The sequence below is a fragment of the Pinus tabuliformis genome, chromosome 2_1 (genome assembly GCF_031772625.1).
Source record: "Pinus tabuliformis cultivar Carrire ecotype Pingquan chromosome 2_1, CPIR1, whole genome shotgun sequence".
Classification (NCBI taxonomy): Eukaryota; Viridiplantae; Streptophyta; class Pinopsida; order Pinales; family Pinaceae; genus Pinus; species Pinus tabuliformis.
Window position 1 is genome coordinate 263,494,686 of NC_142299.1, and position 26,923 is coordinate 263,521,608.

Below are 26,923 nucleotides of genomic sequence, written 5' to 3' on the forward strand. Positions count from 1 at the left end.
TTTTCTCTTACTTTCAAGGCTAGATATGAAGAACTGAGGCTTTAGACTTGCAAAGGAGGAAAATATGAGTGGTAATGGACTCACAAAGATTGCAAAATGTCAAGGTGAAAATTTTTAGTGCAACAGTCCAGTCATCAATGCATGGCCATATCAACTACACAAACCATGAACTCATGCATGATAACAACCATTACTCCATTGTACGCATTTCCACATGCAACTATCAACATGCATAAGCAATTCCTAAGCAACTACACATACGCATGAATGCATGTAGTTGAGAGTAAGCAATCAATTCTTGTAACCAACCTAAAAGACTAATACATGTAATCAAACATACAAGAATGAAATCTAAAATACAAGGATGTAATCAAGCTTCATATAATCATGTAACCAGTCATATACTCATGATGATGCATTCCACAAAATCCACATCAATTTCCTCATGACAACTTTTCACAATCATGATCAATCATTACGAAATGCAACAAGGACATGGAATGCAAGTGTAAGAGACACACATGCAACTGATATGTATACATGACCAACACACACCGTCCATCCAGTATGAGGGGTGAACCATGCTCTGATACCACTCTGTAACACCCTCCTCCCACATCTACGTAGGTAATCGGCCAGTTAGGGTGAGCATACGAGGATAGGCTTCTATGATAAGACTCAACCACCTAAGTAACCTTAAGGAATTGGATTCGATAAAATAAGATGTTATAGACCTCCCTCGGGTGCTTCAGGACCCCCCAGAGCTAATCCACCACTCCAGGTGCCCACCCCATGAGTTAACCTAGCATTTGAATTAACTAAACCCAAATTTGACCCAATGAATAGGAATCCATGTGACTGGAACCCTATAGTCACTCCAACAATTCCTACAAGGGAGAGACTGCAATGTTTCTCAAACAGTTCTATGCCAAAGACTGCGATAGTTAAGCCACGTTTTCAGGGCTAGTCTCCAAGCCAATGCCTAGAAATTGATGAGACTTTCCAATACAATAAATGACATGAAGGCCAAGCCTCTAACTCAAAACTTAATAAAGGACTTGACATAACCCACCCTAGCCATGACAGACCTTTTTTCAAACACTTAGTAAATATGCAACCTACAGGTGTAAATAATCAAATCTAAGCATAGGGGTCTCATACTTATCTGAGATTCACCATGAAGCATTTTTTCCTTCTCACTTTAGCCTCCATTCCATCCATTACATAATAAACACATTGATCATTCAATTACATGTAAAAACATGATGAGATCCATACATAGTTGTTGTCATAAAACACATATATAACCAACATAATGGCAATAGAAATACCAACGAAAGTACAGTCATGTAAATCACATATAATCCATCAAAATTTTCATAGAGATACAAGGAGAAATAACCTTTCATTAATGATATAAAATCCAAACCCGGGATGGGACTTCCACATTCCACTTGACAATAGAATGACTGAGCCAAATATCTCTTCGGTCATTCACCCTCGTGCCACATTCAGAGCATGAATGTGGGACTCAAAGCAAAAGAAACAACCATGGCATACTGAGGCTAAATCACCTCACCCTCATCAATATAAATGATGCTTTACCGTAATCCATCCTAGATCATTAGGCCAACACAATCAACTCATCATAACAGGATTTACCGTGATCTCCACCCAATCAGTAGGTCAAAAAAGCATGTATGCCACTGGATTTCTCCCCCTACACCATGAGGAATTTTCCTATCTCCTAGCCTCTCAAGCTTTACCGCAATAAAAACCTGGATCACTAGGCCCTAAATCGAGACCCACTCTCCAAGCTATATTGCATATCCCAAAGTCGGGATTACTAGGCCCAACAAAGAGAAAACTACCTCTTGGATTTACCGTATATCGTGCCATTAACCGACAAGGATTCTTAGGCCCCTCGAAGCAACACAATCTTTGCTTTACTATAACCCACAGTCTGGCTTTGGTGTCACTAGGCCAGTGGTTTTACTATGATCCACAGTCTGGTTCAAGGACCCTTAGGCCATGTGCACTATCATTCGAAGATCCACCCCACTCAATTTTGAATCCATCTGGCAATCCAACTCAACCAAAACATGAGAACCCCATCACACCATGGCTATCTGGAAATGGCAAGGCTACGCTAAAAATATTGTTACACTTGGTAAAACCCATGTCACAACAATAAAAGAACCACATGAAATACCATGCATTCCCAATCTAACAGGGAAAACACACATGTAAATCGATACATGTAAAGCATCTTGATGTAGCTGCTTGATCCTTCTCTTCCTTGCTTGATATTTTGTGTCATCTTGCCTTCTTCACCTTTCTTGCTCCAATGCCAAAATGCTCCAAGAAAAATCTAAGTGGCCAAGAGTTGGAGAGAGAGAGAGAGAGAATAATGAGAGAGATCCAAAACTAAATTGACAAAACGTTACCAACTGACCTTCAGAAGCCTTTTTATGAATGAGGCCTATATTTTCTTCATTTTCCATTATTGTCCTTCATTTTCCTCCTCATATACAACCTATGACCTTTCACCTCCCTTCTCTCCAAATTTTCATTATTTTCATAAATAAATGTGTCAAAAATGCCATTTTGTCTTTCCAAAGCCTTAGCCACTACCTTTGCCCATTTCCTTAGCCATAAACAACCAAATGAACACTCCCTAGGATGTCTTACCCAACATTCGACTTGGAATATGTGTCCCATCACCGTGGCCATATATATTTTTACATGAGTTTTTAACCAGGGTTGTTACACATGGTCAACAAAAGGCTTCCATAGTAAACCATGGTTAATCGTGTCATCCATAGCCTACCACAATCAACATGGTTATTTATAGTTGACATTTTCAACAATGGTCATCCAAATTTAATCTTAATAGGCCTTGATTTATCAAGTTAATCATTCAAAATCATAGCCACACATCATCAACCATGGTCAATCATGTTATCCATAGTCAACCACAATAAAAATGGTTATTTATAGTTCATGTTCACCCATGATTAACTAAATTCAATATTAATATACCTTGGTTCATCAAAGTTAATCATAGTGAAATATAGTCACACATAATCGACCATAGCTAACTAAAGTCAAATATAGTCAAGTATAGGCAATCATGGTTAACAATACTCAACTATGGAAAACCATGGTTTAACATGGTTATTTATGGTCAACCATATCATATATATTTCATTATGAACCAACTAGATCCATTTTAACTCTTGATCTATCAAACACTGAGAGAAATGAAATGTCTCAGGGTGCAAACCTCTTTTTTGAGTGCAAAACTTAAGGAAAAGTTTGCAACTTGAGAGATTTGATCAATCTCAATGCTTGATAGATCCAATGTTAAGATGGATCTAGGTTGGTTATATATATATATATATATATATATATATATATATATGTATATATATATATATATATATATATATATACACACACACACACACACACCATTGGAAAAACCATGGATGGTCAAAACCTGGAGACTCTATGAACTCAATTTTACATGAACTACCGTAACGATATTTATAAGAATTACATTTTTATAGTTTTTAAATTTTATTTTTATTTTAAATAATTTCAAATTTTTAATTTTATGTCTTTAATTTGAGTAAGATGGATCTAGGTTTTTCCTCTTGCATTCCATAATGAATTTCCTCAAGCCTTTCAATAGTTCTCATCTATGTCACAAGGTTCGTCGAACTTCAACCTCGAGGTTCGAATTTTGGCAAACTTAAAAAAAAAAAATTGAGGTTGGGTGAACCTCATCGAACCTCATAGTCATTGACCAAGTCCATATATCAAAACTCATAACCTCATGTCAGAACTTGAGCTTGTAATCTATCCTTGCAGTTTCCATGTTTTTTATGTTTATTGATGTTGATATCTTATAATTTTATGCTATATATATATATATATATATATATATATAGAGAGAGAGAGAGAGAGAGAGAGAGAGAGAGAGACCTCATCAAAAAATTCGAACTTGAACTGAACCTAATTATTCTGGAACCTGAACTAGAACCCAAACCATGTGACTTAGGTTTTCATCATAACAAATACTATACACAAATAGCATGGGCAAAACCATGGGTTGTCAAAACCTAGAGCCCAAAAATCATGGACATTAAATTATTAATTTTATTTTATTTGACCAATTCAATATGGTTAGATACCACAACACAACATAACAAGACATTACGACATCTTCCATATTAGACTCGAGAACACATCTTGATACAATTTTATCAATATGGTCAACCATGATCAACACGATCAATCATTTAACATATATTTCATTAGTAACTATGTTCATATTTTAATTTCAAAATCTACTAATCCTCTCATATACTTTACCTATCAATTAATGTAACGATATACATCCTCTTTAAACTAATAACATCCATAACTTATATCAACAACTTTTCTTTATACAAATTAGGCTACTATATGTTTTATAAAATTATTAATTAATTATATATATATATAAATCACTTTCTAACGAATTATATAACCATTACTTAAATATTAATATTATGTATTTCGAAAATTAAACTATATATATAACTATTATTATGACAATCTATTAAAAAATCCCCGTACAACACTCTCATGTTACCTCAAACAAATAATTATAATTTAAATTAGTTTTAATGATGGGGAAGAAAACATTATCATTTATTATCGATCAAATTCCACTATCCTTGGCTTTTGAGCTTTTTTTACCAATACTATATATTATTATGGCAATCTATTAAAAAAACTCATTGTACAATACTTTAATATTAGCTCAAACAAATAATTTAAATAGTTTTGATGATTGGGAAGAAAACATTATCATTTATCATCCATAAAATTCCACTATCCTTGACTTTTTTCCACCTTTCTTGACCAACTAGTATTTGTACATTATCCTAAACTCAAATAGTAGTTAATAATATTTAAAAAAAAATTATATACATTAAATTGTTTCGTTTATTAAATTGTTTTAGGGACATTAGGGGTTATCGAATTTTAGAAAATATAGTAAATTAATATTAATTTTGTCGAGAAGAATAAATTAATATCCAATCAACAAGATGTAAAATCGGTAAATCGGGAAATTAATCATGTGCTTTTTTAGTGATGTAATAATAATATTTAAGTGGTTAGTAGTAAATACGAGGCTATTTAAAGCCCACGGGGCTTTGGATTGACGCTGAATGGGTGCTTTGTTAAGGCACTCATTGCGATAGGTCACTAGTTCAAATCCCCCATGGGCGCTTAGGTTAGTCTTAACTTAGAAAAAAAAAATATGAGACTATCTAACTGAAAAGTAAAATCATTTAAACGAAAATGCCAACAACATAGCCTTAAATTTATCCACAAAGTTGAGAACCACACTGCGTTGGCAACTGCGGTTCACTAAGGGTTGGCCCATCTGTGCATCGATGTTGTCATCTGATCACTTTGCAGCTATAAGCCTTGCAATAAATGTTGAATCTGATTGGTTATAAGCTTTGCAATAAATGTTGAGTCTAATTGGTTAGAGGGGTTGCAGTTTTTCAGTCGTGCTGAAATTTGTTTGAAATTTTGTATAGATTTTTTGGAATTATAAGTCTTGGTTATAAATTTTTTATTATATTTATGTTTTACAAAATTTATGATAAATCACCAAAAAAAAAATAAACGGTTGATTAAAATTGTTTGGTCAAATTCCATATCAAACTTCCAAATATATAATAATTAGATACACTCAATACTGACATGTATGTATTGACTGTTAACACTAACAAAACAAAAGTTATGATTATCAAATCCAAGAAGGACACTTACGCTAATTTTATGTATGACAATAATAACTTGGAGGAAGTGTATTCTTACAAGTACCTAGGAATTGATATTCATAAAGCTTACTTTGTCTTGAAAATAATTGTAAAATAGCAAACCTTGTAATGTGGGATAAAAAGAAGTTCCTCTTTGAAACTTTAGTCGCTCCTGTTATCTTATATGGCTGTGAGGTTTGGGGTTGCAGCATCTCCAGAGAATCATGGAGAAAGATTGAGCAAATCCAGAAGCGTTTTATAACTTATAACCTGAAAATTAAAAGTAATACACCCTATCCTATTCTCCTTATAGAAGCAGGTCTTTCCCCTATTGAGAGCCTAGCTATGCTTAGGTTTCTGTTGTACAAGCACAAAATCAGTAACATAGACGATCATAGACTTCCTAAGCTAGCTTTAAATTCTAGCCAAAACCACCTAAGGCTCAATCGAGGGTGGCATAAAGACACAAGGGCTTGGTTAAACTATTGGGAGATCAACGAAAATGATGCATTGCAAAACATAAATAACATTAAAGATATTGTTACTTCTAAGTTAGAAAAAATGTGGTGTGAGAAAGACTTAGTGACTAAAAGAAAATTAAGTTATTATAAGAAGGTCATCAACCCCACCTTAGAAGATCAAAAGTATCTCTCTATTTTAACTAGCTCAAAGAAGAAAATTAATATGGCAAAGATTAGAACGAATTCTCATGAGCTCCATAATGAAACAGGTCGTTGGGCAGTTCCTAAAACGCCATGGACGGAAAGGATCTGCCGTATATGTGAGAATAGGAACATTGAGGATGAAAATCACTTCCTCTTAGAGTGCCCCGCATATAACCACATTAGATCTCAGTTTCACAATCTTTGTTACAATACTGACCTTCCTAGCCTTTTACAATGTCAAAATTATAGTGAGCTTGAGAGGCTTCTCTCCAAGCTTTTTGAGCATAGAAATAAAATCTTAAATCAAAATAGATAATTTGTTTCTTTAGGTCCGATAGACCATTATTTGGTCTCAGTGGACGTTAACCATCATCATCATCATCATAATACTTAAACACTCCCTTATTTTATTTAAAATTGAAAAAATAAAAAATCACCTAAATCTATAATCTTAAAAACTAAAAATAAAAATATTAGGGTATTAAACTCATACACATTAAATGAAGTGCACTCCCTTATTTTATTTAAAATTAAAAAATGAAAAATCACTTAAATATATAATTTTAAAAACTAAAAATAAAAATGTTAGGGTATTAAACCCATACACATATTAAATGAAGTGGTAGTTTAATGAAGTTACAATTTTGCTAAAAAAATAATGGAAATTTTAGTTGGATTTTGAGAAAATTTGATAGAATTTTTTGGAAATCTGGATTATAATTGTTAAGCTTCAGAATTTTAGGTGAATCAGAATTTTTGATATCCCTTCATCCATTTCCAACATAAAAAACCACTCAAACTCTCAAAATTAAATTTCCAAAAAAATATCCTTTCATTCTAAAAAAAATTCTGCCTATAGCCTTGTTAGATACTAGCTTCCTCGTAAACTGCTGCCTTCCGAAACGCTACCCCTGCATTCTGTACTTCTGATTGATACATAAAAATAGATCAAGGGAAAGGAATAGTGGGTGTTATATCTACTATAGAACCAAATAGACCAGAGACGTGGTGGAGGAGACTAGATCGAGTCAACAAGCCGATAATTCTCAGTGCCTGTCCACTGGACGATTATTTTAAATTAAATGTTCAAAACAAAATTTTCCGGGACTTTCATTGCCGCACACGTGCCCACATCGAAAAGACGTGTAAAATCTCCAGCCACCTTCTCTTAAATTACTGGTCAAAACACATTCTTGGGACAAAAAATAGGGGTCGTATAGGGCGGTGAGGCTGAGGTGTTGTTGGACACCAGGCCGGTAATTGTTAGGCTGAGGTGTTGTTGGACACCAGGCCGGTAAATTGTTCGGATAATTAAAAGTGGGTGGATTTTGGGTAAAAAATTTTAAAAATTTTGTTGCTGCAGTGTCTGAGTTATGTTTTTGATAGTGGAAATGGATTCTAACACTATCAAAAATATTTAAAGCATTTAAAATTATATATTTTCATAATTTTTATTTGAATTTACAAAAATTCCTATTAAATTTTTTCAAAATATTACCAAAATTTCCATAACTTTCAAAACAAAAATATATAATTTTTAAACTATAGTTTAAATTATAAACTATAACCATAAAAAATATAGCCAAAAAATGCCCCCAAACATTAAAAAAAACCTATGAAAAATCTCCAGTCCCTTAATTTGTTAGTGTCTTGTTACTACCTGAGAGTGGGATAAGTTGTGGCTAGCTCACGAGTGGTTGTTAATTTGGTTTAACAAGCAAGTTGGTCATTGCAATTACATAGGACTCTCTTTTTGCGAGTGGACCTGCATATTATGTCGCTGATAATTTGGGGAGGGGTTGGCTTTTGTCCTTTTCAAACATATTATATGTTTATGTGAAATTATAATGTTTTGTAATTTAAATTTTATTTTTAAATATACTTGGATTCCCGATCATGAAAGTCGTTCATGAAAAATTAAGAATTTTGAATTATCATTTTTTCAATTTTATAATTTAAATTTTATTTTTAAATGTATATTTAGATTTTTTATTTTTAAGTAAATATATATTGAAGAAAAAAAAATTATTAAATATTTGAATTTAGGAATAAGAATAAAAAATCACTTTATTAAATATTTGAATGTAAAAAGAGGTATAGTATATATATACACAACGGGAAGGGAAAAATAATTTTATTAAATATTTGAATTTAGGAATAAAAGTCAAAAATCATTTTATTAAATGTTTGAATCTAGGAAGAGGTATAGAATATTTTTTAGAATATTTTTTAATCATTGTATCTGGCAAGAGAAGTCAAAAATCACCTTATTAAATATTTGAATCTAGAAAGAGGTATAGGATATTATTTAATGGGTTAGATAGTATGATCACTAGGAAAGGTGGAAAGGTGAATTTGACAAGTTTCTCTTTTTAAAGTGAAAATTTATGTCAATTTAATATATAAAGTTATTAAAAATAATAAACTAATAAAATATTATTTATTTGTTAATAAGTGAATTGTATAATTCATTAAATTTTTAATATGGAAGTGATATGTAATATTTTAAACACATATTAATTTTGTCATAAATAAATTATTTGAATATGTATATTAAGTAAAATATTTCAGTATGAATGATAAATAAATAAAATAATATCAAATATATATGTGTAGAGAGATATATTTCCTTTGAAATATATTATCAATAAAAAAATAATATCTAAATATTGCAATGTCCATGTGTTAATGAAAATATTTTAGTGCTAACTATATATGTTGTTAGAATTGATATTTATTTTAGAATTTTTTGAAGTTTGTTGGAGACTGTTGAGATATCTCTCAACCTCTATCTCCAAGCTTGGAATAAGTTGGATCTAACAACACTTATACAAGTGTATTGTATATGAGTATGTATTGTAATAATAATTGAATGATTTTTGTTCTATGTGTAGATTTTTCAAATTTGGTGTCAAAGCAAGTTGCTATGGATGTAACTCCATCGGGCCCAAAAAACAATGTGAGAGGTGTAAATGTAATAGTTTTTTGTGTGATTTGTGTGTAGTATAAACTTGCATGGAACTCATTTTAGTACGTGTTATGTTAAATCTATTGCCACCAATTTGGCTAAAGGTTGAATGATAACCATCTATTAATAGCACGAAGTTCCTCATCATAAGCTTCACGATATCGGCTACATGAAAATATTGTTAATCATTGTTCATTACAAACATAGTCATAAGTAGGAGAGTCGTCATTATTAGTCCCTGCCATCTGGCATCCGGCAGGGACTATAGTAATCGATCGTTCCAGAGATAGCATTAATTCGAAGGTGTTATTCGGCTGTTTCGGTTGTTATGCTAAAGTTTCGAAATGCTTTGTTAGTCGCTTATGCTAAGTTTCATTCGCAGCTGAACTTCGCCATCTTATTTGGCCTCTTCCCGAGGCGGAAGAGGCTCGACCATAGCTTAAAGCAATAAGCCCGGTGCATATTTTCGCTAACCGTCACGGGTGTCTGGTTTTAATGTTAGCATTACTTCTGCCCGGGTATGCGGTTTAGTAAAGCTCGGTGTTCCCTGTTACAATGTTCTACATTGGCAGCTGGTGCATGCCATGATGCACCATGGTTCAACAGCTGTTAGCCTTCGTCGCACGTTCTGTTAAGAACCCTACAGGGGAAAACCAAACACAGGGACTCAAATTTAATCTCAGACTGGCCTGTCAAAGCCCTCGCTCTGAGTTCGAATGGGTCTTCTCTATACACAGGATCACGCCGCTATGTTCGTATGGCCCGGTAAGCCTAGCGTGAGCGTCCGTCCCGGTCTATTCATCTGAAACTCGCCTGTCAAAGCCCTCTCTCTGAATTCGAATGGGTCTTCTCGACTTGATTCAAGATACCGGGAGATGCCGGCCATAATCGACCGTCATGAGTCGCGAGAGGCGGCAGAGACAGATCATACCTTGCAAACCAAAGCCGGTAGGAAGCAACTCCTCCGGAGGCAAGGTAAGCGCTTGAGGCCTCTGCGATTGCTGATGAAGTTGCTGAACGGGAGGAACGGGAGGCCTCTGCGATTTCTGATGAAGTTGCCCTTACATCTTCTTTCTATTATTGGGAATCTGCCTGCTCTGAGTGCTCTGAAGAAACCCTTGTCTCTTTTTGTCGATCAAGATGAGATGAAATCTGAGGAGGAGGATGCAGAGGGAGCCGAAAAGGGGGAGGGCCAAGAATCCACCGAAAAGATCATACCGCCCACACGAGACGAACTAGCTATTCCATCCGTGGCCGCTTTATCCTCTGCGGGAGTCAAATTCGTTGCTACGGACGGCGACCTCACCACAATACAATTTGATGAGAAGACTGCCACGATTTACCTCCCCAAAGTAAGGTTGGATGCCAACACGGAGGTAATCTTGAGAAATCTGGTGGCATTTGAATCTTCTGCGGCTCCGGGTGCGCTGGTTTTCACACGATACACCGATTTCATAAACGGGATGATCGACAGCGAAGAAGATGTTAGATTGCTGAAAGAGAGTTTCTGAATGAACGTGTATTCGGGTCGTGGAAATTCCTTTCTCTGGTAGCTGCAGCGATACTTTTGGCGGTGATACGGAATGTTTTTCTAGCAACTGAAGAGGGATTTATGTCTCTTGTGACAAATGCTCGGTCCACAAAACCACAGCTTGCAGCAGTTGGTTCTTGCTGTTTAGTTGGTCTTCTGTACACCACAGCTTGCAGCAGTTGGTTCTTGCTGTTTAGTTGGTCTTCTGTACGAGAAGACACTTTACGTTGCTAACATGTGGCCACGTTTCTTTGTGCATGCAACATTTGGCAGCCTGTCGTATTCATTTTTCTAACCGGCATATTCACTTTACTAATAATTTTAATGAACTTCAATTTATGTTTAAATATAATAACTTGTCTTCTGAATGATCTCAAGAAATTTGACGGGCAATCCCTTTTCGATTTGGGTCATCCTCTGCTGAATCGTGTAACTGAGAGTTTCGTGAAAGCTGCAGGGGTGAGTCCTAATTAAAGCCAGCACTTCTTCTTTAAAAGTTCTGTATCTATATGCTCTGTTCTTACCAGAGAGCTGAAAGTGACTTTAATGGCAGATTGGAGCAGTGCAGGCTGTATCCAGCGATTCTTATTGCACAGCAGCTGAAGGTCCTGTCACTCTCCGTTTTCCTAATTTGGAAGGTGAGCATGAAAAATGCTATTTGAATTCTTAAATAAGAGAAGGTTCCATAGTTTGCTGAATTTCTACATGACAAAAAGTAACATCAGTGTTGTGGCATCCATCACAGGAGAGACATACAAGAAGTCTTTGGAGACTCTGGTACAGTTTCTTTCTCTATGCCCTCCATATCAGGGTACTTTCTCCACATATTGACCTTCCAAGTTCCCATATTACTAGCAATAGGATTACAATGTTAAGAGACAATAGAACTATTTAATGGAGTAAAAAATTACATAAAAATTTGCTCAAAAATATCTATTTAAAGCTTAGCAGTGAAGTTCTAAAACTTCCCCAATCTAAGGGCAAAGACACAAACAAACAGCTCACGTCACAGGGCTCAACCAGCATATGGTTGAACATAAATGGTCTTTTGGATTTGTACTTTTTCAACCTCTTCAATTGCTTGGTATGGTAATAGAAAATCTGTTTGTGGTCATGTGCCTTGTACCTTATTAACGCATATGGCATATGGTTGAAGATGCTCTGTGGGATTCGTACTTTTCCAAGATCTTTTTTCAATTGATTAGTACGATAATTTGTAATCTGCTTGTGCCTATATGCCTTGTGCTGTTTTCATAATTGAATTCCTAGCACATAGTCCAACCTTTCTAAAGGGAAAAGACAACAAACTTACATCACATGGCTGAAGCAGCTTTATATTGTTATGCATAGATGTTCTTTTGGATTTTTTACTTTTTCAACCACTTGTTTCAATGGCTTGGTATGATAATCTGTTATTTGTTTGTTCACATATGCCTTGTGTCTTATTCCAAGGCTTTAAAGACTGCAGCCTTGTAAATTATGAAGCAATTAGTGAGGCCTATGCACTTTCTATCATTAGATTGGTGCTTTCATTTGTCAATGGATTGCTTGCCAAGCTCCGAGAACTCTTTTCAGGCGATCCAGCTACCACTATGAAGGTACATTATTTGATAAACAGATCTCCGGTTCTCCAGTTCTTGGGTTTTCTTTTCTGCATCTTAAACCTTAGAAGGAAACTTTTTGGCAGTTGGCATCTGTTATTTGGTTGCTTGCACAGTGTGGGCAGAAAATGACCATATGGACTCTAGCAAAGCTTTGTAAGTTCCAAGCTCACCTTCCATTGCATCATTAATTGCATGCTGGATTTTGAAGTTGCTTTTTGAATATGCTCAAATCTCATGTAGTTCTTTCTTTCTTCTCCCGCTTAATTGATTCATAATTTGTTAAGTCTAGTTTCGATGTTCGAAATCTGAACTTGTTGGAAGCTTACAGAGAGGCCAAAACCCACTAGACAGTCTTGCATGTACATATATGCGAAAGGCCACTCCAAGCATATTCTGTCAGGAAGCAAATTTGAGACAGAGGATTTGTTCATAATTCATATAGCACTACACCTAGAATTACCCTGCTTTCATAAAAGTTGTCCTTCTAATTGATAAAATGCCTGTTAATAAGCACTGATTTCTTCAAATGATATCCATGGATGGACCATTCTACGATTCAGAAAATGAAGGTCAACCATCCATCAGTACATCCATGAGAGATCTTGCTTGTAGGAGACAACCTTTGCATCACCTTGAGTGCCTTTCTCTGAGATTTGAGGGCAATCTTCCACCTTTAACTTTTGCAATTTACGAGAAGCTACTAGAGGCTTGAGTCCAATATCTGTCAAACCCAAGCACCTACAAAGTCGCATGACAGTCAAGGATGGAAAGTGCTTAACCAGTTGCAGCCCTTCATCAGTGACCTCCTGGCATTATATAAGTTCAAGGATCTCTAGAAAGTGAGCTGCACAAAGAGCCTCCATGCCACTGTCATTGAATGAATAAACATGGTCAAGAACTAAAACCCAATAAAATTATGCCAGCAAGACTGAAGGAAGATGAGGAAGGCAAGTCTCCATCAGAGAATGATATTGAAACTAATTCCAATTCAGAGCAATTCTGAGCAATGACCTTCAAGCTCTCATCTGTCAACCGCAGTGGATTGCTCATTAGGATAGGAACAGAGAAATCTGAAGGAACTCGTAATGACAAGGTTTTCAGCTTGGGGCATTCCTGGGCAAGGCTTATCAAATCATTATCTCTTACCCCAAGACACATATCAAGATGAAGATTTTGCAAAGCTTGACATTTCCTAAGCACACAAGCAAGTCCTCTACTTGGGCTGATGAGGCAATTAACAAGACTCAAATCTTCCAGAGCCTCACATGCTACCAATTGTTTCTACCATCTTTCGACAGCTAAACGTCCATATACTTTCATGTACCTATAATTTGCATCAACCTCGAATTGAAGCCTGTTCAGGTTCCTCCAACCGTACCCCAACTTTGCTAGATCACCTTCTCCAATAGCCCGGCAATTTTTGATAGCCAAACCTTCCAAACTCTCAAGCCGACCTAGATACTCCAGCCATTCTACACTGCTTACATTGAGGCACCTAGTCAGGTGAAGAGTTGACAATTTTTTGCAGCCTACAACCACAGACAGTATTGCACCTTAAGCCCAGTGCAGGAACATAGATACCCCAGACCTCCATCTGTAATAAATGTGCAAAAGCTAAGAGTGAGATCAGTGAGGTTAGGGCAATGCTGTGACAGAATTCTAAGCCCTTCATTATCCAACTGCTTGCCTAGCTTTGACATCCATCCAGAATACCCTATCTCCACTCTCACTAAGTTAGGGAACCGCATACAGAGCGCGGATAAGGCTTCATTTGCTGGGCTTAAACCGCACCCCACCCTTAAATATTCCCTCTGGTCTTTCTCGATTTGATAGAAACGTTCGCACAGAAGGGCTGCAGTGTTTCTGTCTGGTGTTTCTTTAATTCGATCTAGTACTTCCCACACCACCTGATCTGGTAAAGCCTCCATCATTCTCAAGCCTAATTCCAGTGGCAGACTGCGTACATGTAGCGAAATCTCCAGAAATTACTCTACATATAAAACAATGAACCAAAGGGCAATGAATAATCAAAGTTGTGCCTACAAACAGAAAAATCACGATGAAATCCACCAGGAAGCAATTTCTATTGTTGAATATACACAAAACAGGCAATATGCCCATACACAAAGCAAGATATAAGCAAGCCAAGAAGATAATGATCCAAGTGAAAGATTGATAAGTATCTGCATGCCTGAACTGCAAATTTTCAATTATTTTAATAACATGTGAATTTGAATCTTACACAAAACTCTCTTGTTTTTCTTTGCAGTGAAACTGTCCCCTCACTATCCCACTGGCTCTTGCAAATCCAAGCTATAAAGAATGATTCAATCCGATTTCTTTCTGCCACATCTTCAAGGAACAGAACTCTCAAGTGGACCTCCTATCTAGGAGGGGGATCTCCTTGCTCTTTGGACTGATTAGATGTCAATGCATTGATCAGGGATCAGTCATCTCTCTATAGTTCATTTTGTTCTCGCTAAAAACAGAGATTGATCTGATCCTGCAACTGGAAAATGTTGTTGTAACTATTCGCAACTCATATTTGGACTTTTGTATCAGTTGAATTGACTTAATATCCACTTGAAACATTTTTTTTACACCCACTGCAAGAATACGCGGCCCATATATTGCTTTAATTTCTTTAATATAGGTTCAATAGACTTGGAAGTATTGCTCCAATTTATTTATGGCTCAATAGACTTGGAACTATTGAAATATTGCTTGCTTGAAGTTGCAACTGTCTCTCCACTGCGTTATCTGCCCAGCTCCCTGTTCTTAACTTCATGCAGGGACTCGCTGCCTCGCAGCTGCCCTTGTTAAAGAAATTTTTCTTCAGCATCGAGGACGATTATTCTTGCAATAAAGCTGCCACTGTGGCAATTCCGGAAATTATGTAGGTGAGTATGTGGTGATATTGATGCTTGCATTTGGCAAGAACCTTGTGAAGGGATCCTAGGACCACATTGTATATGAGGATCAACAATAGTCGTAACCCAAAATTGTATAAAAATTATTGTGATATTGCGCACTTTCGGCTAGAGAGAGAGTCATTAATTGCTGCGCATACTGCAAAGAAGTCATCACCTCTCGTACTATTGGAGGTATTAGTTTTAAAATAATTATTGTGATATTGCGCACTTTCGGCTAGAGAGAGAGTCATTAATTGTTGCGCATACTACAAAGAAGTCATCACCTCTCGTACTATTGGAGGTAATAGTTTTAAAATAGTTTCATTTGAACATGGAGCACATTATTTTGGAAAAAATTAGTGTATAATTTACGTACTTAAGGAAGTAAAGATTCAATTGTAAATGATGCATAAGAACTTATAGGGCGTAGTGAAAAGGTAAAATAACGGCACCTACAAATTCCAATCAATTAATTAAATGGGATAAAAGGGAGGATAAAGATAATTTTATTCTTGGATTATGTCTTTCAGATTATTCACTACATCTTATTGATTTTGAAAAATCGCTTGTAGAAATATGGGAACAATTTCTAAATCGCTTGTAGAAATATGGGAACAATTGAGTAAGATATTTGGTGAAAAAGTTATAAATGCAAAATTTCCTTTACAATTGCAATTGTTCAAATTTAAAATATATAATGAGAATTTCTTGTCTACTTACATAAATAAACTAAGGCTCTTATAAGGTAGTTGTCAGAAGACTAATATAAATGACGAAGATGCAAAGGAAATTTTATTAAACAATCTATATTCAAATTATTACAATGCTATTTTTATTTTAAGTTAATTTTCCTCTTGAACAGTAGATGAAATGATAGTAGCACTCTTAGTAGAAAAAAAACGATCCAAGAAAGAGACACAGAAGTCAGTTCACATGCCAAAATTACTGTATTTTCCAAGGGAAGGATGAATACAAATATATTTCAGTTGAATTCTTCTACTATTGAGATATGAACCTACATTATTGATTTTAAAATTCATGACAAAGATCCTTTAAATGAAAAACTAAAAGAATCAACCAACATAACTATCTTTGAACTTTTTTTTAGACGAGATCTGTGAAGGCTTACCATATTCAAATAGTGATAATGAATTTAATACAAAACATCTCATACTATCTATTGGTTATCTATGTTATATTTCTTTTGTTTGTAAAATTATTTGATGACATAATTTAAGCTGGTGGTTCTTGATGTTCTTCAATGCCACAAGAACATGCCATTGTTTTAATTATGTCTACAATGTGTTATATGCTAGTGGTTGTTGTTGTACTGCAATGATCCAACTTATTGGTTATCTTTGTGGGCTCGTAAGCTTGTGTATCTGTAAAAGATGGTCAATTTGTATGATTGACTACTTGATGCATTCAGTTTGTAAATCACGTACCTATATAAATTTCAAAATAGAAGTTTTCTATGTTTTTCTAGATGGAAGTACGTTAATAGAATGATTCAATATCTTGTTTATTTTTCGATGATATATGTCAAGGATCATCAACCACAATAAATACGTCATTGATGGTAAAAAGAAATTGTATCTTCAATCAATGAAGTGACATCTACAAATTAATGGTTGATAAGCATAGTCTACAAGAGTTTAAAAGTAGGTATAAATGTTGATGAAGACTAGACAAGGCAAAGCTAAAAGTCCAAAAATATTTTATATGATTTCAATATCATTATTTGTGATGTAAGCATTAACAGATGGTGTTAGAATTAAATTCATACATTAGAATTGGTCAAGATTTGTTCAATATTGTTGAGATATTTTCTCAAACTCTATCTCTAGGTTTGGAATAAGTTGGATCTAGCAACACTTATATAAGTGTATTGTATATGAGTTTGTAGTGTAATAATAATTGAATGTTTTTTGTTCTATACATATTTTTTTCCAATTGATATTATATAGATAAATTTAAAATACAAATTTTCTTCTGACTAAAACATTTTATTATAATATTAGTTAAAATGAAGAAGATGTGTATTTCTTTCAATGCTTAGCATGGAGTTGATTTATTTTTGTGTGTGTGTGATGCAATAATGTATATTCATTTCAGCATTGAATCTATCAATCATCAAGAGGGATCAAATCCCTTGATGTGGAAAAAATTTACTATGTTTCATACTATATTCAAGGTTTCCACATAAGCTACTTAATCCCTATTAGTGCTGGCATTGATGTCAACATGGTGCTGGCATTGATGTCAACATGGTGGATTCTGGACAATTGATGATGTCTTAAGTTGATGGATAGGTGAGGCATCTAATTAGTAATAAAGGTGAATGGATGTGACTATCTGTTTTTGAAGTTTCGTGTGAATTTTCGAAGATTCTGCAATAGGAATTAATTAGCCATGAATAATCTACATCTACAACCTAGATTGCCTATGTGCAATTTCCTTCCACGACCCAGATTGCCAATTCATAAACATGTCCATGTTCCGAGACCTAGAAAATAATTTTCTCCATCTGACCCTCGAGAAACCACGGTTTTCTCTATTTTTATTTCACGATGGTTTCTTAGTTTTGTATTGATTCTCTTTACCATCAATTTTCCCATGGTAATATCCCAAGGTATCTTGAGATTTGATTTGACACTGCCAGATTGCAAATCTTTAAAATATTAATCAAATAGAAATTGTAGATTATGGATTGAAGGGTTTGGTTTATAGTGTGTGATCGCTTTTTTGAGCACAAGAGGATGGTGATGGCATGATCAATTCATTGGTCTGATTTGGTCTCTGCAAAGTGTCAATTTGGTGGTGTGATATAATGTGATAAAGACTTGATGTGTAAAGGGTATGGTAGTTGTTTAATCGATCTATAACACTAGTGCACTCCATTGAAGAAATGGCATAATATGTGATATGATTGGACTTGGTGCATTGAGAGTATATGCAAAGAAATTGAGTTCGATCTCATGTCTGATTATTGATAACCTAATGTAATTGAAAATCTTTTCCATTGTGGTATGAGGGTTTGGTATTGTGACTAGTGAGTGTAGGGAAAGCTTGTGCCAAGGACTCTAGTGTGATGAAGAGTGTGATGTAGCCCAGGCCACTCCCAAGCCGCTACTACCAGGATCTTTCTCCCATCATCAAACACATAAAAGCATTTTCCATTATAGTGTAATCTTCATGACTTACAAAAACCTATGCATGGAATTTAATCCAATTCACAACTGAATTCTTCAGACATTCCCATAAATATCCACATATATATTGCTGGATTCACATTCAGAGAGGGCGCATTACCTTTTAATGGACTAGAATTCAATTACAACATTACAAATGTAATGTTTACCATGACCGCAACGCTCCTCCAATCTTCTTCGCACCATGGTTATATAGCTATAGCAGTCCCTTTTTCCCACGTTGGCATAGGTATAACATAGTTCTTACTCTACACAAAAGCTCATACATTTAACGCAGATATAACACTGATATGACAGGCCGACAGCGAGACAGTCTCGGTCACACAACAGAATGAACATATATATATTACCGTATACATAACTACTGCATCTTCTTACCCTCGGCGCTGGTTATAAGCGTAATTTCATACGTATTCAATACAGACATCTGTTTCTACGCACATTCTCCTCCGGTTCCGCTGCAACTTTGATTTAAATTGCCATGGCTCCCCCTACAGTGACCCATATGTGTTAAATCAAATCGTATCAATTCTCTGGAATTTGCCACAGTAATCTCGCATGGAATTAAAACTATTAATCACAGAATCGGCATTCAATTACGTTGCCAGTTCTGCTGTATTCTCACATTCCATTCTAATGCAACCGGTTTGGATATACATAATGGCAACCGCACACTTACGCCATCTGCAAGCTACCCTCTGTCCTTGTGAATATATGTAAGGATAAGCCGAACTTCAAGGAGTAACAGCTATACGCATTTACCTTCTGTCCTGGTGCATATATATATATGAGTAAGCCGAATCATAATAAAAGACGCCGAGCGCCTCACTACCAATAAAGCAATCGCCTTATTCAACCCCCAGTTTATTATGCATGGAAAACGATATCCACATTCAGTCAAAACAAAGGATGCACAGTCAAATAACCGGAGGAATAAAAAGACCATTCAACCATTGGACACATGCATATGATCATATCTCAGAATTCATTAACTCAACCAAGTTCATCCATAACTGAATTCAACATATCCATATATACATAAAACAAGCATTTACAAAAGTTCTATTTATGGCCAGATATGCAAATCCTTGGCCCTTTTACAAACTGCCCGAAGGCTTCCAAGGAGAATCCTTGATCACTCTTCACTCTCACTCCCTCACACTCCTCTTCCCAATGCCTTCAATGCCTATGAGGCTCCATAATTTATTAAACTTAGCATGATAAAAATCCTAAAATCACTCAACTAAAAGCTCTAACTCTACATGCAATGCATACATATGGTAAAAGCATCTTTTTGTCTTTTTCCATCTTTTTCCTATTCTAAAATAGAAAAGCTATCCTTATCACTTTAATGTCCACATCCACTCCTTTATGCCTAAAAGCTCTCCTAGTTTTATTTGAGAATATCTAATTAACTAATGCATGACCCCTATGTCTATTATTTACAATAATTTCCTTTTTGGCTAGATGCTCCCGCATCATACTCCCAAGGTAGAAAAATTTCATGATCTCCTGATCATGTGTTCAGCTCCATGTTTGCCTGGATCCCATATCTTGTACTGTAACTTTTCATTTGCCGCTGCTTTTGTCTGTTGTTCTTCTCCAGGTCTCCATACTTTATGCTGCTTTGCTGCACTAGCCGCACTCTTGCAATCTTCTGCTGTCTTCCTCTTGCTGCTTCTGCTACTTCTCTTCTTTGCTGATGTCTTTTTCTGAGACACTTTCAGCATGATTCTTCTGATTAATTCAATTTCCTTGTCCAATAAATCTTCAAGCTGCTGATTTCTTGCTTCTATGCTGGTCTCTGTTCTGACTGCCACCCGATCATCCACCCTCTCTTGTCTTCTGGAACAGAGAACTTCTTTCCCCTTTAATTGACTGTTCAGCTGAGTCAAATGTTTCTCAGCACTGGCGATAATTCCTGCATTCACAAAACACATGTTAAAATTAAAATCACAAGGCATCAGTGCCTTACTTCCCTCTGCCAGTATCTCAGTATGTTGTTCCATCCCAATCAACACATCAGTATGCTGATTTGCCTTCACCATGAGACTGTTAGCTAGTCCTTCCTTCTTACCATCTTCAGCTTTATGATTGTCATTCATAAAGAGTCTCTTCCCTTGTTTCTCCATCCAATAAGTCCTCTGTCTCTCCAACTCTCTTCTTTGGAGATCTAGTTTCCTATACAATTCAACAACTTCATTAGGAGTAGACCTTGTAAATTTCACATAATTTTCTATACCTCTACTAGTTTTTGACCAATCATCAGCTGGTCCTTCTCTTTCTGCCTCAACATCTTGATTAGACTCCTTCTTCTCCAACTGCTTCTGAGATCTTGCTAACTCATTATCGATCTGAACAGCCTTCAGGTTCAACTCTTCTTGCACAAACTCTAAAGTTTTTTTATCTTCCTGTTCTGTACCTGCAAACATGCACAACTCATTAGTTTTAAAACCATGAGACTTTTCAGTCTTGACTGCTTCCTTCAACATTTTTCTTTTAATATATCTGCATGCGGGAATTTCAAACTCCAACTCTGGCGCAAGAACTCTAAGTCCCTTTTTCAACAAGGCAATCATAATTTGCTTCAACCTTCTCTGCAACTGTCGCCAAATCACTCTCTTTCCCTTCAGTGGAAAGATCCATTTTCCATTTTGATCTTTCTGCTCTTGTAGCCATTCTTCCAGTACCTGCAATTGTACCTTCATTATTGCAATCTCTCTTTCTCGAATTCCTGCAGTCATCCCACCAGCTAATTGTCTTTCACCTGCAAACATCAACAAATTTTCAGATTTAAAAATATGTGACCCTTTGGTCTTACTTGAAGTTTCAGTCTTCAAGCCTTCATCCTTACTATCTCCCAGAAATTCTCCTTGTTCTGGTTCACAAATGTATTCTTCCATCTCAACTTCCTTTGGACTTGTCTTCTTGCCATTTACCTTGGCATCCTCTTTCTTCTGTCCTCTACCGTGGCTTTTTCCTGAACCTCTGCTATGACTATCAGTAGTCATCTTCTCCTTCGCCATGAGTTCCTCACCTATGCGTTGCATGAAGCCTCTACCACAGCAAGCTCTCTTGCTGCCACTTACCTCACCAATCCTTCCCTCCGGATCTGGTCTTTTGGTAATCATTGGTCCTCTGCTGGAACCTTTCGAGCATTCTCCACTGCTCTTTCAGGCTTCTCTTATCTGCAACTTTCTTCAACCTCTGTTGATTCTCCTTTGCAACAAGCCTCTGCAACAGCTAGTCTTCCTGGCTGCAATCTTACCTCGCTAAGCTCCCCTCACTTAGTCTTTTGGTAAGCATGGTCCTTTGTCCAGAACCTTCTCCTGAGCAACACCTTTGCTCCCTCTAGGCTTCTGCAATCTCCTTCTCTCTCCTGAGAACACTTCAGTTGTCCTCTTTATCCAATTTCTTATTGGATTCTTCAGGTTCACTGCCACTTTTCTGCAACCATAAACTTCAATTACAAATTTCAAGTCAGAAAAATAATCTCACCTCTAAAGACCTTGCATGATCTTGTCCTCCCTTTGTTTCTGCAATCCTGTTCACTTGTGGAGTTTGCATATCAGAAAAAAAACCATTCATCACACTTCAATTCTCAAAAAGAAACAAATATCTTCAGCTGAGCATTCTAGCTCTGATACCACCTGATGCAGCCCAGGCCACTCCCAAGCCGCTACTACCAGGATCTTTCTCCCATCATCAAACACATAAAAGCGTTTTCCATTATAGTGTAATCTTCATGACTTACAAAAACCTATGCATGGAATTTAATCCAATTCACAACTGAATTCTTCAGACATTCCCATAAATATCCACATATATATTGCTGGATTCACATTCAGAGAGGGCGCATTACCTTTTAATGGACTAGAATTCAATTACAACATTACAAATGTAATGTTTACCATGACCGCAACGCTCCTCCAATCTTCTTCGCACCATGGTTATATAGCTATAGCAGTCCCTTTTTCCCACGTTGGCATAGGTATAACATAGTTCTTACTCTACACAAAAGCTCATACATTTAACGCAGATATAACACTGATATGACAGGCCGACAGCGAGACAGTCTCGGTCACACAACAGAATGAACATATATATATTACCGTATACATAACTACTGCATCTGCTTACCCTCGGCGCTGGTTATAAGCGTAATTTCATACGTATTCAATACAGACATCTGTTTCTACGCACATTCTCCTCCGGTTCCGCTGCAACTTTGATTTAAATTGCCATGGCTCCCCCTACAGATATGTGTTAAATCAAATCGTATCAATTCTCTGGAATTTGCCACAGTAATCTCGCATGGAATTAAAACTATTAATCATAGAATCGGCATTCAATTACGTTGCCAGTTCTGTTGTATTCTCACATTCCATTGTAATGCAACCGGTTTGGATATACATAATAGCAGCCGCACACTTACGCCATCTGCAAGCTACCCTCTGTCCTTGTGAATATATGTAAGGATAAGCTGAACTTCAAGGAGTAACAGCTATACGCATTTACCTTCTGTCCTGGTGCATATATATATATATATATATATATATATATATATATATGAGTAAGCCGAATCATAATAAAAGACGCCGAGCGCCTCACTACCAATAAAGCAATCGCCTTATTCAACCCCCAGTTTATTATGCATGGAAAACGATATCCACATTCAGTCAAAACAAAGGATGCACAGTCAAATAACCGGAGGAATAAAAAGACCATTCAACCATTGGACACATGCATATGATCATATCTTAGAATTCATTAATGCAACCAAGTTCATCCATAACTGAATTCAACATATCCATATATACATAAAACAAGCATTTACAAAAGTTCTATTTATGGCCAGATATGCAAATCCTTGGCCCTTTTACAAACTGCCTGAAGGCTTCCAAGGAGAATCCTTGATCACTCTTCACTCTCACTCCCTCACACTCCTCTTCCCAATGCCTTCAATGCCTATGAGGCTTCATAATTTATTAAACTTAGCATGATAAAAATCCTAAAATCACTCAACTAAAAGCTCTAACTCTACATGCAATGCATACATATGGTAAAAGCATCTTTTTGTCTTTTTCCATCTTTTTCCTATTCTAAAATAGAAAAGCTATCCTTATCACTTTAATGTCCACATCCACTCCTTTATGCCTAAAAGCTCTCCTAGTTTTATTTGAGAATATCTAATTAACTAATGCATGACCCCTATGTCTATTATTTACAATAATTTCCTTTTTGGCTAGATGCTCTCGCATCAGAGTGTAGTTGGTGAAGCATGATTAGTTCAGATATGATTGCATCCTCTATTTGAATGCAGAAAAAATATTTGTTCTGATATGGTGCACAATCAAGGATTTTTCTTATTTGTTTTCTTTATTCCTATGCAAAGAATGAGTGCATGAGGATTTTGCGATGAGTGTGTGTGGATGTGGAGTAATCAAGCATTATTCATCAATTTATGGTCTGGTTTGTACTACTACCAATCTGATTTGGATTATCTTGTGAGGTTGTGAACTAGTGTGATGAATAGTCACTAGCGAATGTAATTATTAGATAAGGTCATGCCTATTGGGTTGTGTTATATTCTTTCCATGAATAGCCCGCACAGTGAACCGAGGGGTTAGAGGGGGGGCAGAGCCCCCCCCTTTGTTGTGCTGATTATGCAGCGGGGGAGTCACGAGGGGGTGCAGGCCCCCCTGTTCGGGGTGTTTCAGGGGGGCGTGTAGCCCCCCCTTCATTGCACTAATTGTGTAGCGGGGGGGTCAAAGGGGGTTTGCGAGGGGCGGGTAGCCCTGGGTTCCGAGGCAGTGCCCTGGGAAAAAAAAATTTGGACCCTATATTAGGTTAGCTGGACCTACCTATGGTTTTGTGCATGGTTTTTGCACATGGTTTTGGACGCAATGGTTTTTGGTCCATGGTTTTGGACACGATGGTTTTAGGTCCATTGTATTGGATGCTTCGGCATGTGTAAATATGTATTTTAACATTGAAAGAATATAATGAAAAATCAAGCTGGTAGTCTTGGTTTTGGGATCGAGGGGAAAATCTTTGTGTATATGTGTTTTATGTGTTATGCTCTCACATTGTTTATTTTTTGTGTTTTAGAATTCGTATGCAGATAATTTTTGTACAAGGTTAAAACCTACAATTGGTATCAAAGTTGTTTTGGCTTAAAGGGGACGCCTTTGTTGTTGAGGGATTTTGCTCGAGCCTGTGGTAGACCCTATTCAATGGGAGATATGCAAGATCAATTCTAGTGGTGAAAGAAGATTGCGAGCAACGAAAACATAAAGATCGAGAAATTTATTGTTCAGAGTTTTGAGTTGTGGAAACTCTAGATGGAGGATCTATTGGTGGATAAAGATCAGTGGATCGCGATAGATCTTAGTACTAAACCAATAGGAGTGTCTGATGAAGAATGGAAGAAGTTGTATTGGAATGAAAAGAGCACAATACGATTGTGTGTCTCAAATTCAGTATTGGTAAATGTATTAGGGGAAGCTACAACAAAGGCTTTGTGGGACAAGTTAGGGACTTTGTACCAATATAAGTCTCTGGTGAATAAACTATTCCTATGAAAAAGTTGTATAACCTGAGGATGAAAGATGGAGACTCGGTGACAGAGCATCTAAACACATTTAATACTGTGGTAAGTCAGTTATTATCTGTTGATATTCAAATTTCATATGAAGATAATTGCATCAATTTGTTGTGTTCTCTACCAGATTCGTGGGATAATATAGTTATTGCAATAGGTAGCAATGCAACTGCCTTGCAATTTGATGAAATAGTCTCATCCTGGCTGACGGAGGAAATGAGATGGAAAAATATGGAGTGCCAGAATGGTGATGCCTTGTTTGTACAAGGACAACCCTAGAATAGAAACAAAAATAAGTCATCGAGTGGGAGATCTAAATCTAGACGGAAATCTAAATCTCCAGGAAAACTTGTAAAGGTGGTGTGCTGGAAATGCGGAAAGGAATGGCACTACAAAAGGGACTGTAAATCTAAATCTACTCACAACAAAAACGGATCTGATGATGCTCCTTCTGCAAAGGTGAAAACCACCTCAGATGAAGGTGGGTATGTGTACTTGGCTTCTTCAAGTACACACGTAGATCATGAGGCATGGTTGATTGACTCAGGTGCATCCTTTCACTTCACTCCCCATAGAGAGTGGTTCTATGAGTATTAGAAATATGATGGCGGTGATGTCTTCTTGGGGGATGACAGGAAGCCTAGAATCGTTGGTTGTGGAAAAGTAATGTTGAAGTTGCAAGCTAGAAGGGTTAGAACACTTCCGGGTGTTCTGCATATTCCTGCATTGGCTAGAAATCTAATTTCCATAGGCAAGTTGGATGATGCAGGTGCAAAAATAGTTTTCAAGAAGAATACCTGCAAGATGGTTCGGGAAGCACTGGTATTGATGCAAGGAGTTGGAATTGGAACTCTATACAACATACAAGGTAGAATTGTTGTTGATGGGTGAAACAGTTTTGTGGTTCTTGAAAGTGGAGCAGAAAATCCAGTGGTCTCTGGAGAGAAGACCATGTTGTGGCATCAAAGGCTTGGACATATTAGAGATAAGGGCCTTCGAATACTTCATGGTAAAGGTATGGGAGATGGTATGATTAATAGCTCTTTGGATTTTGATTTCTATGAAAATTGTGTATATGGGAAGTAGAATCGGATGAGTTTCCCCTATGGTGGTAAGAGGGCGAAACATATATTAGAGCTTGTGCACAATGATGTGTTTGGACCTGTGAAGGTTCCATCACTAGTTACGTCTATGTACTATGTATCATTTATATATGACTTCTCGAGGAATAAATGGATATATTTCCTTAAGAAGAAATTTGAAGTCTTTGACAAGTTTAAAGAATTTAAGTCTCTAGTGGAAAACCAGGTAGAGAAGAAGATAATGGTGTTGAGGACAGATAACGGTGGAGGGTTTTGCAGTAAGGAAATTGAATAATTATGTAGGAAGTGTGGTATAGCATGTGTTGGGTCCCTATAATACTAGTGATTACCCCATTACTATTGTAGTTATACCCCTTATTTATATTGTTCTGCCCCTATTACCCCCATGTTGTTATTTCTGTGCCCCATACAATCCCTCTATTGTTATTTTTGTGGCTTTATATTATTGTTAGGTCGGCTGGATTATATTGTGACTCCTTAGACTCCTATATATAGA

The 26,923-nt window shown here is 36.4% G+C and overlaps 1 pseudogene; it reads right to left on the bottom strand.

Annotated features, from left to right (window-relative positions):
• Positions 1-13,041: 13,041 nt before the first annotated feature.
• LOC149199752 (F-box/LRR-repeat protein 14 pseudogene) lies at positions 13,042-14,858 on the bottom strand (annotated as a pseudogene).
• Positions 14,859-26,923: the final 12,065 nt, after the last annotated feature.